General features: G+C 48.4%; 1 protein-coding gene across 2 annotated transcripts in view; it reads right to left on the reverse strand.

The window, feature by feature from the left end:
- Positions 1-21911, reverse strand: part of SMPD3 (sphingomyelin phosphodiesterase 3) — a 281171-nt gene that overhangs the window by 103442 nt on the left and 155818 nt on the right. The window contains exon 3 of one of the 2 annotated variants that reach the window (XM_063945732.1): positions 1445-1531. The exons of the other annotated variant lie outside the window; for it this stretch is intronic. The gene's annotated coding sequence lies outside the window, so the exon portion shown is untranslated. The remainder of the gene's footprint in view (positions 1-1444; positions 1532-21911) is intronic. 2 annotated transcript variants of the gene reach the window in all.

The following is a 21911-nucleotide window of genomic DNA, read 5'->3' on the forward strand; positions in this document are numbered from 1 at the left end:
TATATAGTAGTAGGACAGTGCATTGCCACTCCTAGATGGGCCAGGTGTTTGTGTTGGCCACTTGGGTCGCTTAGCTTAGTCACACAGCTACCCCATTGCACCTCTTTTTTTCTTTGCATCATGTGCTGTTTGGGGACTATTTTTTAAATCTGCCATCCTGTCTGACACTGCAGTGCCACTCCTAGATGGGCCAGGTGTTTGTGTCGGCCACTTGTGTCGCTTAGCTTAGCCATCCAGCGACCATGGTGCACCTCTTTTTTTCTTTGCATCATGTGCTGTTTGGGGACAATTTTTTTAATCTGCCATCCTGTCTGACACTGCAGTGCCACTCCTAGATGGGCCTGGTGTTTGTGTCGGCCACTTGGGTCGCTTAGCTTAGCCATCCAGCGACCTTGGTGCAGATTTTAGGACTAAAAATAATATTGTGAGGTGTGAGGTGTTCAGAATAGACTAGAAATGAGTGAAAATTATGGTTATTGAGGTTAATAATACTATGGGATCAAAATGACCCCCAAATTCTATGATTTAAGCTGTTTTTGAGGGTTTTTTGTAAAAAAAAAACAGAATCCAAAATACACCCGAATCCGACAAAAAATTTTCATGGAGGTTTTGCCAAAACGCGTACGAATCCAAAACACGGCCGCGGAACCGAATCCAAAACCAAAACACAAAACCCGAAAAATTTCCGGTGCACATCACTAGTAAATCATAGGTGTCCCAGATTAAAGGGACATAGGGGGTCATTCCGAGTTGATAGCTAGCTGCCGTTGTTCGCAGCGTAGCGATCAGGCTCAAAATCGGCATTTCTGCGCATGCGTATGCACCGCAATGCGCAAGCGCGGCGTACGGGTACAAAGTCCTTTGCGGTTTTGCACAGTTTCTAGCGAAGCTTTCAGTCGCACGGCACAACGCAGGAAGATTGACAGGAAGGGGGCGTTTCTGGGTGTCAACTGACCGTTTTCAGGGAGTGCTTAGAAAAACGCAGGCGTGGCTGGGCGAACGCTGGGCGGGTGTGTGATGTCAAAAGCCGTCCCACCATCGTTAGAATCAACGCACACGAAGAGTAACTACAGGGCTGGTCTTGTTTTGTACAAAAAGATTTTGCAGGCGCTCTGCTGCACAAGCGTTCGCACTTCTGCAAAGCGAAAATACACTCCCCGGTGGGCGGCGACAATGCGTTTGCACAGCTGCTAAAAGTAGCTAGCGAGCGATCAACTCGGAATGACCCCCGTTATGGTCACCTGGTCTTCGGAAGTAGCAGCAAACTCTGGTAAAAGAATTCGAGGGACAAACTAGGCCCGAGAATAAATAAGCGTCCTGGGTTTTTTAAAGAAGGAGCCTAGGGCAAGGAAGGAGAGAAAAGGGGAGGGGAGGGGAGGGGGGGGGGGGGGATAGAGCAGGTAGCATAGCAGCATCCTATAGGTAAGAGGGGGAGGAGAGTTACCTGGGAGGTACAAAAGAGCAGGAGTGCCAGGCAGGCTCCCTCTTTCAGGCTGATCAAGGATACAAGAAGGCACCCACCTCACAGCTCCTGGAATCAAGGGAAAGGAATAAGTACAATTTTATTATAAGCCCCCTCTCATACACTTCAGTTATACACACACTGCAGCCCAAAATCTAGACCCCCCTCCTTACAGTTCACCACAAAATATACTCACTGCACCAAACGCAGCCCAGTCATCTAGCGCCCGCACACCAGAATGCCCAGACCCAGGAGGAATGCCCCCGCCCCCCGGCGCCTCATCCAGGCGGACCAGGCAGCGCACGGTTCACAGCACGCTGCTCACTCCCGAGGGCCCCGGACGGGATCGGCGAGACCGCCGACCGCGTCACCCCTACGCACGTGGCTGGCGCGCGGCGGCCCGGAAGCAGGCTCCGGCGAGCCAGCCCGTAGCCAGCCGCAGGCCGCACCCCCCCCCCTCCTTCCGGCGCCGAGCGATCGCGTCACGCTCGGCGCCGCCCAGCCACAGCAGCAGCTACAATCCCCGTCTACGGCGGGTCAGGTCCTAAGAAACTTAACAGGCCGCCGCCAGAGCCCGCACTCACACCCCCAGCGACGCTGCACAGTAGCGGCGCGTACCGACACACGCAGGTACGCGCCCAGCAGCGACAGCAGGCACAGATAGCGGCTCCGGCGGGACAGACACCACCGCAGGAGCCCGTGATTGCTGTGGGTGGAATACTCTACTTCTCACTAAGAAACTTAACATGCTTTCCTTTTTAAAATACTTTTATTAGTATTTTCATGTTTTTAACTAAAAATTAAAGGTAAACGGTACAGCAGAATGTGTTCTAAATCTTTAATCAAAATAAGAACAAAGTGGTAAATAAATATGATACAATAAAAATAATAAGAGCAAAGTGGTAAGTAAATATGATACAATAAAAATATAACATGAAAATATAACATTATAGGAAAGTAAGATTTCAAAAATGTAAAGATCATTTGGAGTAATCCACATTTTACAGGTCACAGTTTCTCATTCTTTATAACAGCACCATGTTAGCTTACATTTTATCTGTGTATACTCCTATGTCGGTAATTGAGTAATGTTTATATAGAAAAATAGTTGCTAAACACTCATTTTGCACAGCCAGAGCAAGTGGGATGGGGGCAGCAGCTTGCAGCGCTCCCCCCCCCCCCCCCCCTCGGGTGGCATGCGGGACAGCACTTCCCCACAGCCCATTATCCGCAGTGGGCAAGCTGCTGGCCCGCCGCAGCCCACTCCACCGGGTATCAGCCCCGCCATATCCGCCAGGCTGCACGGGCGCTAGCCAGTACCAATACCCATATCAATCAGCCAGCCTATTTATTAATTCAAGTTATTGGGTTGTTAGTTAATTAATTATTTCCATGAATGTTCCCTTTTCGGTCATGTTACTTTGTAATATGGTACTTTTCCCTCTCACTTACTGTACTTACTTACAGATGATCAGGCTACTCGTCTCGCTTCTCCCTACGGCTTAGCTTCAGGGGGAGCCCACGCGAAACTTTGCAATCTAATGATTCCTTAGGAGGCACGCAGAGGGACCACCCAGATAAGTATCATGTATTTACAGGCTAGGGGTATGGCTTCTGCGCTATGGCTTAGTGGGTTAAAGCGACTGTCTGGTAAGAAAACATAAGATAATCACTCCAGCCTTGGAGTTGGTTTTAAAAGACAAACGCATGGGACATTCAGCTGCTGCAGGGATAGCAAACACCACATCTAAGCAACCCCCCCCCCCCCCCTTTCCCCGTTGCTAAGGCTTCCCGCATAAAATCTTTGCTCTCACAGTAATACAATAGCTTCCCCCCTTCTTAATTACTGATAGCATGTCCAGCAGACGCTATCTGGCTGGGGGTTATCTTATCTCCCCTCCTCCAACAATGGTGGTGGTTCCCTTTCATCTTCTCCCCTGCACATAACCCCTCCCAGCAGGGTGACCAGTGTAAGGTATACGAGGGAGGGGGTGTAAAAATAAAAATACATAAATAAAGGAAATAAAAGGGCAGTGGGGGGCTGGGTAGAATTACAGGGTTGTGGGGGTTATGGCAGCGCATAGTGTGTAATAGTGTCATAGTAGACAGTATAACATGGGTCAGTGGTTACATTGCAGTCAGTATTAAATTACAGCGTATAAAGTATGATAAGGTTATAATATGCGAGTGATGCAAGGATCGCAGAAGTGCAACGGCGTGTATATATTGCAGGGTAGAATAGGTACTAGCAATGCTGCTCACATCGCAAAACCTGCTTTTGAAACGGTATTTGAAACGGTTCTTAAAACGGGTTTGAGCAGTTAAACCCCTTTCACATCTCATGTTGTAACCAGTATATTACCATTTCATTAATTTTTTTTTGGTACCTTTCACACTGAACCCGTTTCACCCATAGAAAACAGTGGTTGTCGCTATAAATGGACTTTTCTAACCACACATTATTAATAAGTATTAATTAATTAATTATTAATAAATTTGGATAGTAGTACGATGGAACCCAGCAGCTTGAAGCATTTTGCTATGTTTTTATATATGAGGGTATTCTTGACTGTCCCAGTAATTTGTCTGCAGATTTCCTCATCCCCTCTGATCCTAAAGCAGCTCCCTCACCTCTTCATCACTCCAATGAGACATTTTATAGTGGCTTTGCAGTATAAAAGTTTATAAAGCCACTCTCACATGGGTCTCCGGTGTTTTCCAAGCTGTTTCCTGGTTGTGGCTTCTGACATCACACATGGAGACAGCCTATGACCTGCTGGGGCTTGCAAATACCGTTTCAGACCCTTTCACACTGCACAGCGAAATGGGACTGAAACGGGGAGGACCCTTCTTTTACCGTTCAAAATACCTGTAGTTGAAAGCGGTAAATTGAAGGGGACCCCTTTTCACATCGCAGTTTTGACCCGTTTAGGAAGCCAGTTAAAATGGCAAAATACCGGGTACGGGCGGCAGTGTGAAAGGGGAAGTATACGAGATAAAGCAAATCAGCGATGTCATTGCCGCATGGGTATATTACAGGGTACGGGTCGTACTAGGTATACAGCGTAATGATTACTGAGGGCATGGCGGCAAGAGCATATTTCAGCATCATAGGTATACTAGCGGGCTAATATAAAGCTTAATACCGGATCGAACGGCCGGGGGGTATTTTGCACATTATAGAGGGGAATAGCGATGAATTATATAATATAAGGCAGAACAGTCATCGCATTGCCGTGAGCATGTACTATTGCATTGATAGTAGGTATATAAGAACAGTATAATACAGATCAGTGGGGGACAGTCACGCACCATAACGTTCATACTAGCAAATTTTTTCAGTATTACCCGTGGCCTTAGCTCCATTATTATTGTATTGCAGTTAGTAGGAAGGCGTCACAGGCGATTTGCAATGCCTTGCACAGTCCATACATTAGAAAAATGCATGGGTACACAGAGCATAACGAGGCAGTAACAAAAACCAAAAATAATAATAATAATAATAATAATAATGAATAAATAAAAATAAATAAAAAATAGACAGACCACGATTTGCATAGCGCGGTACAGCCCAGCGCTACGCAGTACAACTTCCACTGTGCTAAACGCATGGTTTAATCCCCTGGCATTGTATTATGTGGTATATAGTTATAATGATAACCGCTTGTTATATAACCTGAGTGTCATACAAAAGGCAGGCCTGGGAGACAAAGCAAGTAGCGATAGCGATCTCAATAGAAAAACCATCAAAGCGGCTTTGGGGAATACGCAGTATTATGTTCACTTAGGTAGCAGAATAGCAGAAACGCACCATTTATGGGGCAATGGTTAGCATTACGGCCTCACAGCGCTGAGGTCATGGGTTCAATCCCAGTTCTTAATTCATATTACATTTACTAGCTATGCCTTTAAGCGCTGAATAAGTTTGTTCCAGAACCGAACGGTCATACAAAATGCAACAAGTAGCGGTAGCGATCACAGTAAAAACCCATCAAAGCTACTTTAGTGAACGTGCAATATGATGGTCACTTATGGTATCATAATAAGGTAGACAGGACAGAAGGAAAAGGAAAGCAAAAGGTCCAGGCGCAAAGCGAAGGTTTAAGGGCTGAATAATACCTCATCTCTGCATAAAGTAGGGGTCAAGGCTGCATGTGCCTTAGCGGTAGACGGGATAACGTAGGACAACTATAGTCTGGCGCAAGGCATGAATATCAAGTCAGCGTAAACGCACCAGTATGTGGCAATGGGTAGTATTACGGCCTCACAGTGCTTAGGTCATGGGTTCAATCCAGTTAAGAGCATTCTTTGTGGAGTTTGTATGCACTCTCGGGTGTCTTATGTCATATGTCAGTTGCTAGGTATAGATCATAGGGCGCTATATGATGAGTATACCTAACCGGATTGAACCCGTTAGGATGTAGAATTGTTGTGTTTTTAATTTCGGCACCGTTAGGATGTAGAAATTTTTTATTGGCACCGTTAGGATGTAGAAATTGTTTTTTTTTTTTTTTTTTTTTTTTTTTTTTCGGTGGAGGCATCGTCAGGCCATTTGAAAGTGTAATTATCAACTGACAAGACATGGCAGTAGTGGCACGTAAGGGGTTGCCAGCGGGCGAGACCAAAAATCTGGCCAGGGGGAAATCAGGAGCGTACAAGGTACACTTACGCGCGGAAAAGCAAGACTAGAAGGCAGCTCGGCGTCTTTCGCGAAACCCAAGGCCTTAAGCTGCCCGCCATAAATGGGGGAATGAAGGACTTTTTCCAATTTTGCCCTCAAACAAAAAGAGGTTTTGTGGTTTTCACCTTCATATGGGTCGCGCGAAAGTTCGCACCATAGGTCCGCATACAACAGGGGGTAACGGTTATGTGTAATTCTACTTTTCAGGAGGGCAAAAGGTCTAGGGGGCAGCGATCTAGGAAAAAGCTAGGGGAGCGAGCCGATTACGGCAATTCAAGCCGGCATACAAGGGTTGAAGGGCCGGTGGCCTAATACACGGATCACATGGTCCGAGATAGTCCCAAGGGCACAGGGGGGCACGGGGTTACAAAGGGTCAGAAGAAAGGTGAACAGGGCGGTAGCCCGTCTCTTAACGGGAGAAGGCGATACGATCGCCAGGCACCCGTTGTTGAGGTTCGGAGAGGAGGGACTATTCAGGCAAGGCGGGGTACACCTGACAGAGGAAGGTTTAGCTATATTCTTGGGCAACATAGCAGAAAGCGTCAGTGGAAGGCATGAGGTAGCAGGGGGTGGCGGGCCTGGGTTCTAGGAACCAGGCTATGGCGGCAAGCAGTGCTCCTCGGCGGTCTGTAGTAGCGCAACGTCGGTTGGCCGGCACTTCCCCAGATACTCGGCGAATTTGTCGTGGCCTCAAGGGCCGACACGGTCGTCATCTTAAGGGTGGACCGGTGCTATGCCGATGAGGGGAAGTGGTACCGCTCAGCTAACTTGCGCAAGGGCGGGACTTAGGTTCCGCCCCGTTGTTTAATTGAGGAGAAATTAATATGGAGGCTGTAGCCGGGGGTATGCACTGCTTTCTCGCCACCCACTTATAGAGTACCAATTCTAATCCAATCAATAAATTTGGCTGTGACCTTTTAAATCGCAATTCAGTTGTCCGCGTGTTTATTGGGGAGAAAAGAAGGTAGGGGGGTGGACGGCGAGGCCGTTAATAAAATCAATGGACGGCTTAAAGAATTCGAGGGACAAACTAGGCCCGAGAATAAATAAGCGTCCTGGGTTTTTTAAAGAAGGAGCCTAGGGCAAGGAAGGAGAGAAAAGGGGAGGGGAGGGGAGGGGGGGGGGGGGATAGAGCAGGTAGCATAGCAGCATCCTATAGGTAAGAGGGGGAGGAGAGTTACCTGGGAGGTACAAAAGAGCAGGAGTGCCAGGCAGGCTCCCTCTTTCAGGCTGATCAAGGATACAAGAAGGCACCCACCCTCCCGCCCAGTTGGTAGGGCAATTTGGCCCTGGTATTTAGGAATTGAACATTTTTTAATTTCGGTGGTGGCACCGACAGGCAATCCAGAGTTTTCGCTATCACCAGGGCGAAGGTGAGGTAACTGGAATTTGAATTGAAGTTTACGTCCGGTGGTGGCAACGTCAGGCCAATTCGGTCTTTAATTATGGTCTGGCAAAAGAGGTCCAGCAGGCGCGGCAAGCAGTGCTCCTCGGCGGTCTGTAGTAGCGCAACGTCGGTTGGCCGGCACTTCCCCAGATACTCGGCGAATTTGTCGTGGCCTCAAGGGCCGACACGGTCGTCATCTTAAGGGTGGACCGGTGCTATGCCGATGAGGGGAAGTGGTACCGCTCAGCTAACTTGCGCAAGGGCGGGACTTAGGTTCCGCCCCGTTGTTTAATTGAGGAGAAATTAATATGGAGGCTGTAGCCGGGGGTATGCACTGCTTTCTCGCCACCCACTTATAGAGTACCAATTCTAATCCAATCAATAAATTTGGCTGTGACCTTTTAAATCGCAATTCAGTTGTCCGCGTGTTTATTGGGGAGAAAAGAAGGTAGGGGGGTGGACGGCGAGGCCGTTAATAAAATCAATGGACGGCTTATATATTTATCAACAACTCATGTCTGCCTGTGATCTAAGAGCTAATTGCTGTTATTCTCCGTAGGGTAATCCCCCTGTCCTGTTGTAGTGATAAGCACTGGTACGAGTATAGAAACATGCAGTTACTGCGCTATTGATTCCACTTTCCGACCGTAGTGCAGATGAGTAATGGACATCTGTTTACTGAAGATCACTTACATGTTCATATTGATCAGTCAGATGGAAATTGCTTAACAACAGCACATACATTACTAACTCTCTGCTCGTCACAGGTCTGGGCAATGGATTACGTTTCTAACAGGCCTATCTACTATTACGCAGCTATAACACTGATTTTCTGCTACTTAGTTCTGGAAGCCATATTGCAGAAGGTCATAAATAACTTGTGCAAGGAAGGGCTAATGAACTGGTGCATAGGGAATAGCACCTAACGTACCACGGCAAACTAGAGGCCGCCATGTGTAGCATAGAGCAGAGAAGCCAAAACGGGGATTATCACTGAAACAATAAAATAAATGACGTTTTATGTAAGGTAACAGGGTAACACTATTCTATGTTGGAAGGGAAATAGAAGCAAAAGTAAATACACCAATACTGGAGACTAGCACTAGAGGAAGAATTACATTACTAAAAGGGGATCCGGCTAAAATCCCGGCGGTCAGGATACCGGCAGTGGAAATACCGACGCCGGGATGCCGATACTACTCGGAATGCCGACACCTGCATCCCGAATAGGGACACAAGGCCGGCGCCGGAATCCCAACCACAAGGACAGAGCAAGCCACAGGAGGTTAGGTTTAGGCAGCGGAGGGGAGGGTTAGGGTTAGGCTGTATAGGATTAGGCTGCAGCCTGGGGGGGTTAGGTTTAGGCTGTGTAAATGGGGTTAGGGTTAGGCACCCACCCAGAGGATTAGGCTGTGGATGGGTGTGTGTGTGTGTGTGTGTGTGTGTGTGTGAGGGATAGGTTTAGGCTGCGGGTAGGGGGGTTAGGTTCAGGTGCCACCACGAAGTGTTAGGGTTAGGCTGTGGGGGAGGGAGGGTTAGGTTTAGGCTGCAGGTAGGGAGGGTTAGGGGGCCATTAGGGGAAGGTAAGTATACTTAGCTTCCCCTATCGGCATTGAGACAATGGGGATGCCGCGGTTGGTATTCTGACCACCGGCATCCCGACCGCATATCCTACCCACCCCTAATAAAGGGGAGGATCTAAACATGTAATGAACATGAGTCTAAATTCATCTGTATCTGGTTTCGGTAGAAAAAATCCTGATAATCTAAAGTGCCCGGCGAACGGTTTAAATTGACCCACAGCCTCCATGTCCGATATATCGCTTGGGTGCAATGGGTGCCTTTCCTTTCTTCTTTACTCTATGCCCCCCCTGTACAGTATAGTCATGTGTTCGGTTTTATAAACATTAATAAAAGATACTCAATTTAAAAAAAAAAAATGTAAAGGACATAAGGATATCCTAAATCTGAAATACAACAGAGGACTTATAAAAACATTAGTTCTCCCTCAGCAGCGCAACAAAGGGGGACAATGACCCCATCATTAGCACAAGTTCTGGTCATTCTTGCACCACAGCCAGGTGTAATTGTGCTGGCACTGACAGATCTCATTCTGTCCCACCCTTTTCACATTTCTTTAGTATCACCTGAATGTATTCAAGGACTTTTTGAGCAGTTTTTGGGAAAAACTACTCCAAGCCCTTTAATTAAGTAAACAGATCACATTTCTCATTCTTGTAATGGGAAATGCGTTCTGCCCTAATTTACTAAGGGTAATTGTGAAAAAATACTGAAGGGGGGAGCCTTGCAATAACAACGCTATCTGGAGATGTCGTTAACAGGCTTTCCCCGAGTTTCTCCTGCTCTGATCTGACCGGCAGAGTAGAGCTGTGAGGCAGCAGATGTGATCAGCTTTCTGGTCTAACAGACCACAAAGCTGTTCACTGAAAAAAATAAAAAAAATAAAATAATAATAATAATAATAATAATAATAATAAAAAATAAATAGATTAAAAGAAAAGAAATACTCACCTGCACCAAGGAGCCCAGTGATCGGTAAGCTCACTCCTCAAGTCAGCTGATCACCGGACTCTTTCTCTGTGACACTGATCAGCTGTGCTGTACACCAGCATCTCTTATGCTGTAAAGTGGGATGCTGGTTTACAGACCAGGAGCTAGGTGATCAGCTGACTAGAGGACTGACTCACTGATTACCTGGTAAGTATAAGCAGTGCGTGTGTGGGTGGGGTGGTGGTGGGGGGGGTGTCGCAGGGTACCCAGTGCTGGTGTATGCACGGTACAATTGGGGAAGGCAGATTCGTAGGGACAGAGCTCTCTCGCAAGCTCTGTCCCTGCATGCGACACTTGATACATTCCTGCAATGTATTTAAATGATCACCTTGCGGATTGGAGCAAATTTATCACACCGCATCCGCATATGAGATGCGGCTTGTGATGCCCCTAAATGTGGGAGCTACTAATATAATGTTGTGGCTGGTTTGGAGAGGGGATGCCTAATTGCTCAATCATTGCTAGGTTTTCCATATTTCATATACCCATAACTTTACCAAACATAGCCCCAACATTCCAAGATCCAGGCAATCAGTGTTAGGTGCCGCGGTCCGCGGCGCCGCACGGTCTGCTTCTGTGCGACGCTCACGGCCGCCGCACCTCCCTCCCTGCCCGGCGCCTAGCAACGCCAGGACGCCGTGCGTACTGTAGCCGCCGGATCCCTGGCAACGCTAGGACGCCGGGCGTTCACAGCCGCTGGGTCCATGGCAACGGGGACGCCATTGGCGGACCGCATTCCCCGTTGCCAGATAAAATTGATTAGTTGTTCGTGCAGCAGGGCAGCTGCACGGCAACTAGTAATTAGGGTCTGGGGGCTGGTCTTGCTGGCCCTCCTGTCATTGGCCAGCAGGGTCTTTTTATGGGAGCCAGCACACTGCAGCCTCGCCGGTGATAGCTTCCTGTATGCTGTTCCTGCCTTGCAACGTTTGTTTCTGGTCAGCTGTATCTGGTCGATCCTGCTCCCTGTGCTCCTGAGTCCTGGGTCCTGGGAATCCTTCCAGTCCAAGTGAAACTGTTGCAGTCATCTGGGGGTTCTCGCTTATTGGGGTTCTCTCCCGGTTTCGTGAGTAGCGGCTTCTGCCGCGTGTTGCGGCCTAGGCCGCTTAGTCTTTGCGTTTATTTTGTACTGGTGGTTTTGCGGAGGTTTCCGCTTTTCACTGTCCTCCCCGGTACACGACGGTGCCGTGTGGGGGGGTGGACAGTGGTATCTTTTGTTGTTCTTTTCCTTTGGCGGCGTGCCGCACATACATTTAGTTTTAGGGTTGTTAGTAGCCCCTAGCCTTTTGTTTGCTTAAGTTAGAGGTCCCCTTGTTATTATCCTGTCTCGGTTCACACCTTGCCTCACTCTAAGACCTGGGGGCATCGGAGTTGGGCAGACCTAGGGGGTCATTCCGAGTTGTTCGCTCGCAAGCTGCTTTTAGCAGCTTTGCACACGCTAAGCCGCCGCCTACTGGGAGTGTATCTTAGCTTATCAAAATTGCGGACGAAAGATTAGCAGAATTGCGAATAGACACTTCTTAGCAGTTTCTGAGTAGCTTCAGACTTACTCGGCATCTGCGATCAGTTCAGTCAGTGTCGTTCCTGGTTTGACGTCACAAACACACCCAGCGTTCGCCCAGACACTCCTCCGTTTCTCCAGCCACTCCCGCGTTTTTCCCAGAAACGGTAGCGTTTTTTCGCACACACCCATAAAACGGCCAGTTTCCGCCCAGGAACACCCACTTCCTGTCAATCAAATTACGATCACCAGAGCGAAGAAAAAACCTCGTAATGCCGTGAGTAAAATACCTAACTGCATAGCAAATTTACTTGGCGCAGTCGCACTGCGGACATTGCGCATGCGCATTAGCGACTAATCGCTCCGTTGCGAGAAAAAAATAATGAGCGAACAACTCGGAATGACCCCCATAATCCGCCCTTTAAACGCGGCTGCCGTGGGCCCAAGAGACCATAGTCACTCAGGCGTGAACTGACCACACGGGTGAGACAATGGAGGTAGGGTGCTAGGGGCTATTTCCCTACCACACCTTATTTCAGCGTCACGTCCTGGTGCTCTGGACTCACTACGCAACATCTCTCTAGTTCTGAGCACCAGGAACGTAACAATCAGAAACTAAAGGGGGGTACACACATAGAGATGTGTGCTTAAATTCTAAGCAATCTGACTAATGGTCACATTCAATATCAGTTTTCATAAGCAATCCTATACTGGCTCAACTAGGACTCTAAACTTTAGCAAAGCCAACTTTGACATGATGAAGGAAGCGTTACGGGACATTGAATGGGAAATTCTGTTTCAAGGAAAAAAAACTACAGAGAAATGGGATGTATTCAAATCACTGCTAATTAATAATACTTGTACATTTATTCCCACCAGCAGTAAAAAAAGGAATGAAAATCCCAAACCAATGTGGTTTAACAAAAATATAAAGGAATTAATGGACAAAAAAATTTAGCATTTCAAAAATACAAATCTGAGGGGGATGCGTAGTCATTCCAGCACTATAAGGACTGTAACAAAATATGCAAAAAGGAATAAGAGCGGCTAAAGAAGAAACTGAAAAACTAGTAGCAAAGGAAAGCAAAGCGAATCCCAATATTTTTTTCTTAAGTACATCAACAGCAAGAGACTAATGAAGGAGAGTATAGGCCCTTTAAAGGACAAGAGGGGAGTCTTAATCAAAAATGATAATGACACAGCAAACAAACTAAACAAGTTTTTTCAACGGTATTTACCAGAGGACCAAATGCTGGGTCTAACACAAAATCTCAACAAAGATAATGTCCCATTGCTATAAATGCTTATTTATGTGAGGAGGTAGTCTGTGACCGATTGAAAAAGTTAAAGAATAATAAGTCACCTGGTCCAGATGGAATTCACCCGACAGTTCTTATGGAGTTGCACGCTGAACTAGCAAGACCTCTATTTTTGATCTTCATGGGTTCGGTTAAATCGGGTATGGTTCCCAAAGACTGACGTATAGCGGAGGTAGTGCCGATATTCAAAAAGGGTAGCAAAGCTGAACCAGGTAATTATAGACCAGTTAGTCTTACATCTAGAGTGGGGAAAGTATTGGAAGGTATTCTAAGGGACAGTATTCAAAAGTTCCTTGAAGCAAATAAGGTCATTAAAAGGAACCAACATGGATTTGTGAAGGACAGATCATGTCAAAACAACTTACTTGGCTTTTACGAAACAGCAAGTGCGAACCTTGATCAGGGTAAGGAGGTGGATGTAATCTTTTTAGACTTTGCCAAAGCTTTCGACACTGTACCACACATGCGTCTTATCTATAAGCTACACGAAATAGGGCTAGGGAGCACAATATGCACTTGGGTCAGTAATTGGTTAGATAACAGGGAGCAGCGCGTTGTAGTCAATGGATCATTTTCAAATTGGACTAAAGTACTAAGTGGTGTGCCACAAGGGTCTGTACTTGGACCACTTTTGTTCAACATTTTCATCAACGACCTAACAGTAGGTCTAGAGAGCATGGTGTCAATTTTCGCAGACGATACCAAATTGTGTAAGGTTATAAATACGGAGGGGGATGCTGATTCTCTTCAGAACAACTTAACTTAAGGGGTTCACATAGATAACAAATTAAGCAGCAGTACCCAAAGTATGAGAGCATGCATAAAATGGGGATTTGATGCAAGGGACGAGAGTATTATACTCCCATTATATAAATCACTAGTGAGGCCACATCTTGAATACTGTGTGCAATTTTGGGCACCATATTACAAAAAGGATATCCTGGAGCTAGAAAAGGTTTAGAAGCGGGCGACCAAACTAATCAAGGGCATGGAGATGCTGGAATACAAGAAAAGGCTTACAAGGCTAGGCATGTTTACATTGGAAAAGAGGAGACTAAGAGGGGACATGATCAACATCTACAAATATATAAGGGGTCAATACACAGAGCTCGGGAGGGACCTGTTTTCTATAAGATCAGCACAGAGGACACATGGTCACTCGCTTAGGTTAGAGGAGAGGAGTTTCCGCAAATTGAGGCGAAAAGGTTTTTTCACAGTAAGGACAATACGTGTTTGGAATTCCCTGCCTGAGAAACAGTGCCGTTTCTAGCGGCGGGCGAGCCATGCAACCGCACAGGGCGCCCGCCGCGGCACTTTGTGTGTCCTTATCTCCTCTCCTCCCTCTTCTTGAGCGCTCCTGCTCGGGGGGCGGAGTTTCGCGGAATGACGCGTTTGCGTCGTGACGTCACGACGCAAACGCGGCATTCCGCGAAACCCTTCCCCCCGAGCAGGAGTGCTCGGGAAGAGGGAGGAGAGGAGATAAGCCTGGAAGGAGGAGGTGGCCGGCGCGAGGGACGTGAGGCGGCCGCACCAGAAGGGCGGGAAGATGTAAGTATTACCTCTATCTCTCTCCCCCTCCCTCCCTTCCCCCCCCACCCCCCACTATATACAAGTCTTGCAGATTTAGTCCACACTGGGACGGGCGCCCAGCATACTCTACGGACTAGGAGAAAAAGATTTACCGGTAGGTTTAAAATCTTATTTTCTCTTACATCCTAGAGGATGCTGGGGACTCCGTAAGGACCATGGGGTTTATACCAAAGCTCCAAACCGGGCGGGAGAGTGCGGATGACTCTGCAGCACCGATTGAGCAAACGCGAGGTCCTCCTCAGCCAGGGTATCAAACTTGTAGAATTTTGCAAAAGTGTTTGAACCCGACCAAGTAGCTGCTCGGCACAACTGTAATGCCGAGATGCCTCTGGCAGCCGCCCAACAAGAGCCCACCTTCCTAGTGGAATGGGCCTTTACTGAATTTGGTACCGGCAATCCAGCCATAGAATGGGCCTGCTGAATCGTGTTACAGATCCAGAGAGCAATAGTCTGCTTAGAAGCAGGCGCGCCAACCTTGTTGGCTGCATACAGGACAAACAGAGCCTCTGTTTTCCTAACCCTAGCCGTCCTGGTTACGTAAATTTTTAAGGCCCTGACTACAAGTCCCCCGTAGCCACAGGCACCACAATGGGTTGGTTCATATGAAAAGAAGAAACCACCTTAGGCAAAAATTGAGGACGAGTCCTCAACTCTGCTCTATCCACATGAAAAATCAAGTAGAGGCTCTTGTGGAACAAGGCCGCCAACTCTGACACCCGCCTTGCAGATGCCAAGGCCAGCAACATGACCACTTTCCAAGTGAGAAATTTTAATTCCACCATTTGAAGAGGTTCAAACCAGTGTGATTTAAGGAACTGCAACACCACGTTAAGGTCCCATGGTGCCGCAGGTGGCACAAAAGGAGGCTGGATGTGCAGCACTCCCTTTACGAAAGTTTGGACTTCTGGGAGAGAAGCCAATTCCTTTTGAAAAAATATAGATAGGGCCGAAATCTGTACCTTAATGGAGCCTAATTTTAGGCCCATATCCACTCCTGTCTGTAGGCAGTGGAGAAAACGGCCCAGATGGAAATCTTTTGTAGGAGCATTCTTGGCTTCACACCAAGAAACATACTTCCTCCAGATACGGTGATAATGTTTCGCCGTTACTTCCTTCCTAACCTTTATCAGAGTAGGAATAACTTCCTCCGGAATACCTCTCTCAGCTAGGATTCGGTGTTCAACCGCCATGCCGTCAAACGCAACCGCGGTAAGTCTTGGAACATGCAAGGCCCCTGCTGCAACAGGTCTTCCCTGAGAGGAAGAGGCGACGGATCTTCTGTGAGCATTTTCTGAAGATCCGAATACCAGGCCCTTCGAGGCCAATCTGGAACCACGAGTATTGCTTGTACTCTGTTTCGTCTTATGATTCTCAACACTTTTGAGATGAGAGGTAGAGGAGGGAACACATAGACCGACTGAAACACCAATTGTGTCACCAGGGCGTCTACCGCTACTGCCTGAGGGTCCCTTGACCTGGCACAATACCTCCGAAGCTTTTTGTTGAGGCGTGACGCCATCATGTCTATTTGAGGAAGTCCCCAAAGACTTGCTATCTCTGCAAAGACCTCTTGATGAAGTCCCCACTCTCCTGGATGGAGATCGTGTCTGCTGAGGAAGTCTGCTTCCCAGTTGTCCACTCCCGGTATGAAGACTGCTGACAGAACACTTACGTGATTTTCCGCCCAGCGTAGAATTCTGGTGGCTTCCGCCATTGCCACTCTGCTCCTTGTCCCGCCTTGGCGGTTTACATGAGCCACGGCTGTGACGTTGTCTGATTGAATCAGAACCGGTAGGTTGCGAAAAAGATACTCCGCTTGTCGTAGGCCGTTGTATATGGACCTCAATTCCATTGTGTAGACAAGCCTCCTGGCTTGACCACAGTCCCTGAAAATTTCTTCCTTTTGTGACTGCTCCCCATCCTCGGAGGCTCGCGTCCGTGGTCACCAGAACCCAGTCTTGAATGCCGAACCTGCGACCCTCTGGAAGGTGAGCACTCTGCAGCCACCACAGGAGAGACACCCTGGCCCTGGGGGACAGGCTTATCTTTTGATGTAGGTGTAGATGGGACCCCGACCATTTGTCCAGAAGGTCCCACTGAAACGTCCTCGCATGGAACCTGCCGAAGGGGATGGCCTCGTAGGCTGCTACCATTTTTCCCAGGACTCGAGTGCATTGATGAACAGACACTCTTTTTGGTTTTAGCAGGTCCCTGACCATGTTCTGGAGGTCCTGGGCTTTTTCTATTGGTAGAAAAACCCTCTTCTGTTCCGTGTCTAGAATCATGCCTAGGAATGATATTCGAGTCGTTGGAATCTGTGACTTTGGTAGATTGAGAATCCAACCGTGTTGATGTAACACTCTCAGGGAGAGCGACACGCTTTTCAGCAATTGATCTCTTGATCTCGCCTTTATCAGGAGATCGTCCAAGTACGGGATAATTGTGACTCCCTGCTTGCGCAGGAGCACCATCATTTCCGCCATTACTTTGGTGAAAATTCTCGGGGCCGTGGAAAGCCCAAACGGCAACGTCTGAAACTGGTAATGACAGTCCTGTACCGCGAAACGCAGGTATTCCTGATGAAGAGGAAATATGGGGACATGAAGGTAGGCATCCTTCGCGTCCAGCGACACCATAAAATCCCCTGCTTCCAGACTGGATATCACAGCCCGGAGTGATTCCATCTTGAATTTGAACTTTTTCAAGTATAGGTTCAGGGATTTTAGATTCAAAATGGGTCTGACCGAACCATCCGGCTTCGGGACCACAAACAGTGTTGAATAGTACCCTTTTCCTTGTTGGCCTAGGGGGACCTTGACAATCACTTGCTGTTGACACAGCTTTTGAATTGCATCTAATACCACTTCCCTCTCCGGGGAAGAGGTTGGCAAGGCCGACTTGAAAAATCGGCGAGGGGGCACCTCTTCGAACTCCAGTTTGTAACCTTGGGATACAATTTCCAACACCCAAGGATCCACGTCTGATAGAACCCAGACCTGGCTGAAGAGTCGAAGACGTGCCCCCACCCTCCGTGGAGCCCCAGCGTCATGCGGTGGATTTAGCAGAAGCCGGGGAGGACTTCTGCTCCTGGGAACTAGCCGAAGCAGGTGTTCTCTTACCTCTACCCTTACCTCTGGCAAGGAAAGAGGAGCCCTGACCTCTTCTGGACTTATGCGACCGAAAGGACTGCATCTGATATTGTGGGGTTTTCTTTTGCAGTGGGGAACAAAAGGCAAAAATGTAGATTTACCCGCGGTAGCTGTGGAAACCAGGTCCGCAAGACCATCTCCAAACAAAACTTCACCCTTGTAAGGTAAAACCTCCATATGTTTCTTTGAGTCGGCATCACCCGACCATTGGCGGGTCCACAGAGCTCTTCTTGCCGAAACTGCCATGGCATTAGCTCTGGACCCAAGCAGCCCCACGTCTCTTTGAGCGTCTCTCATATATAAGACCTAAAGTCAGTACAATGGTATCCTTGTCCAGGGTATCCATGTCAGCCAACAAGGTATCTGTCCATGCTGCAACAGCGCTACAAACCCATGCCGATGCTATTGCCGGTCTGAGTAAAACACCCGTATGTGCATAAATAGACTTTAAGGTAGTTTCCTGTCTACGATCCGCAGGATCCTTAAGGGTCGCGGTGTCTGGAGACGGTAGCACCACCTTCTTGGACAGACGCGTTAACGCCTTGTCCACCCTAGGCGAGGATTCCCACCGTATCCTGTCCTTTGCAGGGAAAGGATACACCATAAGAATCCTCTTGGGAATCTGCAGTTTTTTGTCTGGAGGTTCCCAAGCTTTTTCAAATAATTTGTTCAGTTCATGAGATGGAGGAAACGTTACATCAGGTTTCTTTCCCTTAAACATGTGTACCCTCGTGTCAGGGACAGAGGGGTCATCTGTGATATGCAAAACATCTTTTATTGCCATAATCATATAATGAATACTTTTGGCCACCTTAGGGTGTAACCGTGCCTCATCATAGTCGACAATGGAGTCAGAATCCGTGTCGGTATCAGTGTCTGCTATTTGTGATAGGGGACGCTTTTGAGACCCTGACGGGCCCTGTGACCCAGTCCAATCCGCGGATTGACTCCCTGCTGTTTCCCTGGACTCAGCTTTGTCCATTCTCTTATGTAATAAGGTCACATTAGCATTTAAAATATTCCACATATCATACCAATCATGAGTTGGCGTTGCCGACGGAGACACCACAATCATTTGCTCCACCTCCTCCTTGGATGAGCCTTCCGCTTCAGACATGCCGACACACGCGTACCGACACCCGTACACACACAGGGATATATCTATGAGGGGACAGCTCCCCAACAAGGCCCTTTGGAGAGACAGAGAGAGAGTATGCCAGCACACACCCAGCGCCAATTGACACTGGAAACAATTCCCAGATATAGCGCTTTTATATATATTAACAGTGTAATACACTCACTACGCCTAAATGTGCCCCCCCCCCCCCCCCCCCCCTCCTCTCTTTCAGCCCTGTGCCACCGATCTGCAGGGGAGAGTCCGGGGAGCCAGCTTCTCTTCAGATCACTGTGGAGAAAATGGCGCTGGTTAGTGATGTGAGACCAAGCTCCGCCCCCTCTAGTGGCAGGCTGCTATCCCGCTCAAAATTACAATTAATGGCGGGGGATGTACATATCTACTGACTCCGCAGCCTATATGTGAAAAATGCCAAAACAGAAGTCTATATTGCTGCCCAGGGTGCCCCCCCTGCGCCCTGCACCCATCAGTGCCTGTCAGTGTGTGTAACGTGAGGGAGCAATGGCGCGCAGCATTACCGCTGCGCGCTTACCTCAGTGAAGATCTGAAGTCTTCTGCCGCCTTAGAAGTCTTCTTTCTTCTTATACTCACCCGTCTTCTATCTTCCGGCTCTGCGAGGAGGACGGCGGCGCGGCTCTGAGACGAACGGCAGGGGGAGACCTGCGTTCCGATCCCTCTGGAGCTAATGGTGTCCAGTAGCCTAAGAAGCAGAGCCTATCACTTAAGTAGGTCTGCTTCTCTCCCCTCAGTCCCACGATGCAGGGAGCCTGTTGCCAGCAGTGCTCCCTGAAAATAAAAAACCTACCAAAATTCTTTTATCAGAGAAACTCAGTAGAGCTCCCTGTAATGCACCCAGTCTCCTTTGGGCACAAGATCTAACTGAGGTCTGGAGGAGGGGCATAGAGGGAGGAGCCAGTGCACACCCATACTAAAAGTTCTTTAGAGTGCCCATGTCTCCTGCGGAGCCCGTCTATACCCCATGGTCCTTACGGAGTCCCCAGCATCCTCTAGGACGTAAGAGAAAAGTTGTGAAAAAATACCGCAGTGTGTCCTGTGATAATCTCACCAGCTCAGGCTGGCGAGATCACAGGGCAGCACTGCGATATGCACCCTTTTGCCCAGCTTTCTCTGCCCCTGGCAGAGAGAGCTGAGCGGGGACCCGGCAGAGTGATCAGCTATGTGTGTCCGATGCACACACAAGCTGATCAGTGTAAAAAGAAAAAAAAGGTTAAAGAAACCCCAAAAACATACTCACCTGTCCAGGGAGCCGGTGTCCGCTGCTCCTGTGAGCGCTGCCGGGTGCCAGGCCCCCCATATGTTGTGCAGCGCACTTTACAGCACCGGGGGTCACAGCGCAGCAGAAGGACCCGGCGCCCGGCAGCCTCCTGAAGCAGCACGGACCGGCTCCCTGGACAGGTGAGTAATATTACCCTGCTGGGGGGTGTCCGCGGTGCGTGGGGGTAGTCGAACAGGCAGCGGCGCTAGTGGCGATGTAGATGGGGTGGCAAATGCGCAGCAGGACATGGGGGTGTTTTTTTACGAAAAATACCCCGATGATGCTGCGAAGAGGCATCGCAGGGACAGAGCTTGACCGCAAGCTCTGTTCCTGCATGAGATAATTGATACATCCCTGCAATGTAATCAATTATCGCAGTGCGAGTTAGGGCGATTTTATCACCTGTCAGCCGCATCCTGGAGGCGGATGGTGATAAATAGGCCGCTAAGCCTTGGGGGAATCAGGAGGACGTAAGACAGGGGGGGGGTCAGTCCCCACTCCTCCACATCTTGTCAGCATCATCCTGCTGCCCCACTGTAAGACTGCACAGTATATGTGCAGCAGTGAGTTCTGCGGGTGGGGGTGTATACGAGATTGTGTCAGTGGCGTCACTATGGGGGGTGTCACCCTTGAAGGTGCAAACACCAAAATGCCAGCTCCTCTGCAGTGACAGGAGTCGGGTGCTGCAGTGTGACATTCTCCTGCAGTGCCCGCTCCTGTCTCGGAGGAGGAGCCAGCCAGCATCTATGTGAAGCCATGCCCCTTTCCAGCTAGGCCATGCCCCCTGATTAAGGGAACCCGGAATATCCCGTGAGGCCACGCTCCCTTATGATATGCCACACCCCCAATACATGCTGATCACCATGACGTGTTGGAAACTAGGCGCATATACCGCCAATGCGGAGGCATAAGCATCTCGACCTATGTATGGCTCTGAATGAATAATTTCTCGGTGCATTTTTTTTTTTTTGCAATTTACAACAATTTTGCTACCCACCCTCAGAGTCTTCCATATGTAGCAGCTGAGTCAAATAACATGCTGTAAACTTTTGTAGCTATATTTACTCTTTGGTAAGCGTAGAAATGTATTCCCAGAAGCAGCACGGTACTTTGATGGCGCCCTTTGGTTTTTACAATGTATTATATAGTTTATTGCGTGATCCACTGACTCTAGAATACCGGTATCAGGTTATCAGGACTCCTTTGCCTCTAACTGTTTCCAGACTTTTCTCATACAGTGGTTAACATGGCCGGTGCTCAATCTGAAAAGGTTTGCGTCAACACCCTCTACGGAGTCACGGCCTAATCTACAAAAGTAACATGAGAGTCAATGCCATACAAGTATAATGCAAACGTATAATGCTCATCAATCACTATGGTAGAGAAAGTGGCGTTTCACATACCAGACGCAGTCATGATCTTTTGGGCACCTTTTAATTATTCCTATATAGAAATGAGATGGTTTCATATGCCTGTCTTCTCTTTGTATCATGCTGTAGGATCCATGGAACACATCAAAGCAAGAAGTACTGGAAGGTTAATGGGGGTTGGCTAAGCAGACAGGGGGACGTGTGTGTAAGTGGTTGCATCCAAAGACCCCCAACCGCTCACACAGGAGGCCATACTCAGATGCACGGTGCATCCGGTGGTGTGTCTAAAGCAGGACCAGATTATAGGTGGGGCAGACAGGGTGGTCATCCATGGGTCCCCCCACTCAGCACCCTTCCTGGCCTGTCCAGCCTCCTCCCAGTGCATCACAGACTCTCCAACTGCAGACTCCTACCCGCTACCCCTACTCTGTCTCCATCTTTCCCTCAGCCGGGATGGATACACTTGGCACATG

This window comes from Pseudophryne corroboree, chromosome 11 (assembly GCF_028390025.1).
Source record: "Pseudophryne corroboree isolate aPseCor3 chromosome 11, aPseCor3.hap2, whole genome shotgun sequence".
Classification (NCBI taxonomy): Eukaryota; Metazoa; Chordata; class Amphibia; order Anura; family Myobatrachidae; genus Pseudophryne; species Pseudophryne corroboree.